This window comes from Podarcis filfolensis (genome assembly GCF_964270895.1).
Source record: "Podarcis filfolensis genome assembly, chromosome: 18".
NCBI lineage: Eukaryota > Metazoa > Chordata > Lepidosauria > Squamata > Lacertidae > Podarcis > Podarcis filfolensis.
This window is the reverse complement of record NC_139622.1, coordinates 8,699,218-8,705,678: the sequence shown is the minus strand read 5'-3', so window position 1 is coordinate 8,705,678 and position 6,461 is coordinate 8,699,218. Positions and strand designations below refer to the sequence as shown.

Sequence of the window (6,461 nt, the reverse complement as noted above, 5' to 3'; positions counted from 1 at the left end):
GACCATGGTTTGAAAGCACCGCCAGAACAGCTTCTAGCCTAGAAATGCAGAAAAGAATGTTATGATCGATAAAACAGGACAGGTTATAAAAGATCAGGGCGGCTGAACTAAGTCGATTTAAAAACCAAATCCTAAACCCCTCCGACAACATCACACATTGTCACCTTGATACACCTTGAGGACTAGGAGCTTAGAACTGATGTGGAACAAGACAAACGACTAGCTTCCCTATGCGGTTCTGGGGGTTTAGGAGGGTTAGAAGTAACAGGGGGGTGGCAATGTTTTTGTCTCTCTCCCTCCTTCGCAAAAATGCACCTGGAAGGACATGTGTGGTATGCTTAGATGCAGAGATATTGTGGGGTAACCAGCAGCAGCATGTTTAAATCTAATTAACACAGCAAAGGGTTAATACCATAGAGTAAGCTGTCCTGCCAGGCTTAGCCTAGGTCACTTTCCCCCACCCTGGGAGGAAATGGGTAAGCAAGCCGATTGGTCACCCCCCAGTCTACCGGAGAAGCTCAGCATGTGAAAATGTTTGAGCTGGTCACTTGAGCTCGGCCGCATGGCTTTCACAAGCCATTCTTGAGTTCCAATACCAATAATTTAGGAACTTTCACCACTTTGGAACTGAACTAGGTCTACTGCCTGTGCAACTTTCTGAAGCTCAGGAGCCTGACCTTTGGGAAGTTGGGAAGCAAACCATTTTTTAACTTAACCAACATGTGGTCATTTGATGGTCCTTTTTATCCATTGCTGTTTTTTAATTGTATATATTGCTTGTTTGTGATGGTGACAGCAGCCACGAAATTAAAAGACGCCTGCTTCTTGGGAGAAAAGCAATGACGAACCTAGACAGCATCTTAAAAAGTAGAGACACCACCTTGCCCACAAAGGTCCGTCTAGTAAAAGCTATGGAGTGATGTATGGAAGTGAGAGAATAAAGAAGGCTGATCGCCGAAGAATGGATGCTTTTGAATTCTGGTGCTGGAGGAGACTCTGGAGAGTCCCATGGACTGCAAGAAGATCAAATCTCTCCATTCTGAAGGAAATCAGCCCTGAGTGCTCACTGGAAGGACAGATCCTGAAGCTGAGGCTCCAAGACTCATGAGACGAGAAGACTCCCTGGAAAAGACCCTGGTGTTGGGAAAGATGGAGGGCACAAGGAGAAGGGGACGATGGAGGACGAGATGGTGGGACAGTGTTCTCGAAGCTACCAGCATGAGTTTGACCAAACTGCGTGAGGCAGTGGAAGACAGGAGGGCCTGGCGTGCTCTGGTCCAGGGGGTCACGAAGAGTCGGACACAACTAAACGACTAAACAACGACAACAAGGAAGATCAGACCAATGCCCTGTCTAGACTAGCATGTGGTTCAGCCAATCAGGTGTCCCCAGGAAGGCCACAAGAAGGTCTGAGAGCCTGCGGAAACCTTGAGTGGTTTCTGCCGCCCAGTGTAGGCAGTATTGAGGAAGGTAGACCCAAGGGTCTGGCTCACCATACAGCAGCTTTCTCCGTTCCTATGTGAAATATACTCAGAGTCGCAAAGTGATTTCATGCTCTTTATTCAGCTCATAGTGGTGAGGAGGAATGAATGAATGTCCCCTCAAAGCATCTGCTTTATATACATTATTTACACAATGGGCTGCACATGATTGGCTAATTCCGGAATTCTACTGTAAGCCAATCAGGTTGTGGATTCACTTCTATCTGGAGCATGATTGGGTGGTTCAATCATACTGCTGTATTGTTCTAGGACCAATCAGACTGCTGCCTTTTGGATCCTATTGTTCTAGGACCAATCAGACTGCTGCCTTTTGGATCCTATTGTTCTAGGACCAATCAGACTGCTGCAGTTTGGATCCTATTCAACTCAGTACATAACACTATGAAAGGCGGGGAATGGTGTGAATTGCCCCCTCTGTTTTTATTCCGCTGGACTATCCGTTTGATTCCCTCCCCCCCCTTTCTTTTTCCTTTCTCCTCCTGTGAAGAGGCTGCATCCTAATGTTTTCATATTGTATCTTAATCTTTTAAATTGTATTTTAATCAACTTGTTTTTATTATTGGTTGTTAGACGCCCTGAGCCCGGTCTTGGCTGGGGAGGGTGGGGTATAAATAAAAAATTATTATTATTATTAAGTTGGTCTGTGAAACAACCAGCAGTTAAAGTATGGAGGTAAAACTAAATGCTCTGCGCTGTGTTGGTGAATGTGTCCTATAATAAGCCACAGCAGCTGTCCTTATGTTCTTCCTGATGTTGAATCTCCCTATGACGACCTGCAAAAACCAGGCGCGACTTCAACAGGTGAGGCATTTCCTGCAACAAGAAACGCAGATAGCTCTACCTCTTGAATTCCTGCCTTTGGTTGGAGTTTTTTTAAAGGCATGGGGAGGGGTTGTTGTTTAGTATTTAGTCTGTGTCCTCCTCTTCATGACCCCCTGGACCAGAGCACGCCAGGCCCTCCTGTCTTCCACTGCCTCCCACAGTTTGGTCAAACTCATGCTGGTAGCTTCGAGAACACTGTCCCACCATCTAATCCTCTGTCGTCCCCTTCTCCTTGTGCCCTCCATCTTTCCCAACATCAGGGTCTTTTCGAGGGAGTCTTCTCTTCTCATGAGGTGGCCAAAGTCTTGGAGCCTCAGCTTCAGGATCTGTCCTTCCAGTGAGCACTCAGGGCTGATTTCCTTCAGAATGGAGAGGTTTGATCTTCTTGCAGTCCATGGGACTCTCAAGAGTCTCCTCCAGCACCAGAATTCAAAAGCATCCATTCTTCGGCGATCAGCCTTCTTTATGCTCTCACTTCCATACATCACTTCCATAGCTTTTACTAGACGGACCTTTGTGGGCAAGGTGATGTCTCTGCTTTTTACGATGCTGTCCAGGTTTGCCATCGCCTTTCTCCCAAGAAGCAGGCGTCTTTTAATTTCGTGACTGCTGTCACCATCTGCAGTGATCATGGAGCCCAATCACAACCTCCCCTCCCTCTCCGTTCACTTCCTTTAAAGGGTTAACAGCATCGCCCCCCCCCCTTCTTCAGAGCTGTAATCCTTTTGAGGGTTAGCTTTTTCCCTCCCTCCCAGTCCTTTAACGGTTAAGGTTAATCTCTCCTCTCCCGGCTCTCCAGACCTTTTAAGGATTATTTCCGCCCCCCCCCGCCCCCCCCGCCCCCATCCAAACCTTTGAAGGTTCAACCAATTTCCCACCCACCCCCCACTGAAATACCCCCCCCTTAGCACTGCAAGATTTTAAAGGACTAAGTCCATTACCATTCTGCCAGCGCTCCAGAGCTGTAAGGGTTAATCCAACCCCTCCCCCCCCCCAGTTCAGACTTTAATCCAAATTCCTTCTGAATTTTCTTAATGCGTGGTGGGTGTTTTTTTTTTTTAACTGATTGTACCGCTCTTGTCCTGTCAAGGGTTAACCCGGTTTGCAAACGCATGAAAATCAACCCACCCCCTCCAGGCCTTCAAGAGTTAAACAACACCCTCTTCTCCTCAGGCTCTAATAATAATAATAATAATAATAGTAATAATTGAGCTAATTTCCCCCCTCGTCTGGGCCTTGAAGGGTTAAGCGACCCCTCTCCTCCTGTCTTCTCCTGCCCTTTTAAGGGTTAATTTTCTCCCTCCTCCTCCCAGGTCGTTTGAGGGTTAAGCATCACAACACCCAGTTTTTAAAGGGTAACGCAATTGTGTTGAACCAGTTCCCCCCATTTCTGTCCAAGCTTTTAAGGGTTAAACTAATTCTCCCCTCTTCTCCTGCTCCAGACCTTTAAGGGTTAAGCGACGCCCTCTGGCCCTTTTAAGGGTTAAAACATTCTCCCCTGTTAACCCCCTCGCTAGCCCTTTAAGGGTTAAGCGACACCCTCTGGCCCTTTTAAGGGTTAAAACTCATTCTCCCTCACTAGCCCTTTAAGGGTTAAGCGACACCCTCTGGCCCTTTTAAGGGTTAATTCTCCCTCACTGGCCCTTTAAGGGTTAAAACTCATTCTCCCTCACTGGCCCATTAAGGGTTAAGCGACGCCTTTTGGCCCTTTTAAGGGTTAAAACTCCTTCTCCCTCACTGGTCCTTTAAGGGTTAAGCGACACCCTCTGGCCCTTTTCAGGGTTAAAACTCATTCTCCCTCACTGGCCCTTTAAGGGTTAAGCGACGCCCTTTGGCCCTTTTAAGGGTTAAAACTCATTCTCCCTCACTAGCCCTTTAAGGGTTAAGCAACACCCTTTGGCCCTTTTAAGGGTTAAAACTCATTCTCCCTCACTAGCCCTTTAAGGGTTAAGCGACACCCTCTGGCCCTTTTAAGGGTTAAAACTCCTTCTCCCTCACTGGCCCTTTAAGGGTTAAGCGACGCCCTTTGGCCCTTTTAAGGGTTAAAACTCATTCTCCCTCACTGGCCCTTTAAGGGTTAAGCGACGCCCTTTGGCCCTTTTAAGGGTTAAAACTCATTCTCCCTCACTAACCCTTTAAGGGTTAAGCAACACCCTCTGGCCCTTTTAAGGGTTAAGCGACACCCTTTGGCCCTTTTAAGGGTTAAAACTCCCTCACTGGCCCTTTAAGGGTTAAGCGACACCCTTTGGCCCTTTTAAGGGTTAAAACTCATTCTCCCTCTCTAGCCCATTAAGGGTTAAGCGACGCCCTTTGGCCCTTTTAAGGGTTAAAACTCCTTCTCCCTCACTGGCCCTTTAAGGGTTAAGCGACACCCTCTGGCCCTTTTAAGGGTTAAAACTCATTCTCCCTCACTGGCCCTTTAAGGGTTAAAATTTCTCCCTCACTGGCCCTTTAAGGGTTAAGCGACGCCCTCTGGCCCTTTTAAGGGTTAAAACTCCTTCTCCCTCACTAGCCCTTTAAGGGTTAAGCGACGCCCTTTGGCCCTTTAAGGGTTAAGCGACGCCCTTTGGCCCTTTTAAGGGTTAAAACTCATTCTCCCCTATGGGGAAAAAAAATCTCCCTCTCCTCCGCCTTTGAAGGGTTAAACCCATTTCCACCTTTTCCCCCTCCGGCCTTTTACGGGTTAATCCAATTTTCTCCTCTCCCGTCGCTCCGAGTCCTCCGAAAGGGTTAACCAAAAAAATCTCTTTCTCTCTCCACACTCCCCCCTCCTCCCCCGCCTCTTGGCTACGCCGCGTCCTTCCAGATTGACACATTTTCTCCGGGCGGCCGCCTCGGACCAATCGGAAGCCCTCTCTCCCCGCCCCACGTGGGGACCGAGCGCTTCCCCTTCCATCCTCGCTTCCCGATTGGCTGCGGCGCGCCGGACTGTAGCGAAAGAGAAGCAGCCAGACCCCACGTGGAGCTTGGCGCTCGTTCATTGATCGCCCTCCCCCGCAAGGCTGCTGTGTGGGGGGTGGCGGGGGGGGGGGGAGGAAGAGAGAGAGGAAGAGAGAGAGAGGGGGGGGTTTTTTCTCACACCCATTCAAAGCAACGGGCCTGCGTCCCACCCACCCACCTCCCTAGGATCCTGGGGGGGCCCGATCCTGGCTTGCAGTGGTTTGGTGAGTGCCTTTATCGGGGGGGGGGGCGCTGAGGTTTGATGGGGGGGTCGTTAGCCGAGAGGAAGAAGGCCTTTTCCTGATGCCTGATTCCCCCCCCCTCTCTCTTCCTACCTGCTAGTAAAAGGAGACCCTTTTGTTCGGCCTGGGAGATTATCAATGAAGACGGGGTGGGGGGGATTTTTTTGGCGAGGGTGGGGGGCGCGGTGAGAGGGAGGACTGCAAGCCACCCGAGGAGGAAATGGGATCTATTCTCCTTCTTTTTTTGGGGGGGGGGTAATGAGAGTTTCTTGGGGAGTTCAAAAGAGAGAGACTCAAAACGGGCATCTGGTGGGGGGGGGGAGAACTTGCGGGGGGTGGGGGTTACTTTAAGCAGAGTATTTGGGGGTTTTGTTGAGGGGGGGAGAAGTTTTCTCCCTAGTTGTGGTCTAATTGTCCTTTCCTAGGGCCTTATGCTGGTTTCTGCCTCCCCCCCCCAAAAAAATACCCATTTGCGTCTATTTGATTTCCCCCTCTTCTCTGCCCCCACACCTGCCAACTCACCTGTATTTCCCCGAGGATGAGGACCACCTAGGTGCAGGGGGGGCGCTCATTTTTTCTTGGGAGCCACCCCCCCCAAAAAAACCAACCACTGCCAACCGCTACCCAGGGTCTTAAACTTCTATTTAACCTCCTTCCTTCCTTGCTGCCCCCTCCCAAGCCGAAGGAATTAAGAGGCTGCACCTGAGCATGTGCAAAGTGCATTCACATCACTTGCCCTTGAGCATGCGCAAAGTGCATTCCCATCGCTTGCCCTTGAGCATGTGCAAAGTGCATTCCCATCGCTTGCCCTTGAGCATGTGCAAAGTACATTCCCATCCCCCATGCTATTAGAGGGAAGGAAGTGTCAAAAAGGGCATTTTCCCTGCTTGGAGATCTGATACTATTTTCCAGTGGGAAGATCCCCCCCCCAAGAGTCATTTAGCGCGTGAACCGC

General features: G+C 49.6%; 1 protein-coding gene across 2 annotated transcripts in view; it reads left to right on the top strand.

Moving 5' to 3' along the window:
- The first annotated feature begins 5,240 nt into the window (after positions 1-5,240).
- LOC310753319 (transducin-like enhancer protein 1) overlaps positions 5,241-6,461 on the top strand; it is a 45,391-nt gene continuing 44,170 nt past the window's right edge. Inside the window, exon 1 of one of the 2 annotated variants that reach the window (XM_083594475.1) lies at positions 5,241-5,488. The gene's annotated coding sequence lies outside the window, so the exon portion shown is untranslated. The remainder of the gene's footprint in view (positions 5,489-6,461) is intronic. The other variant, XM_083594474.1, reaches the window with a different exon arrangement.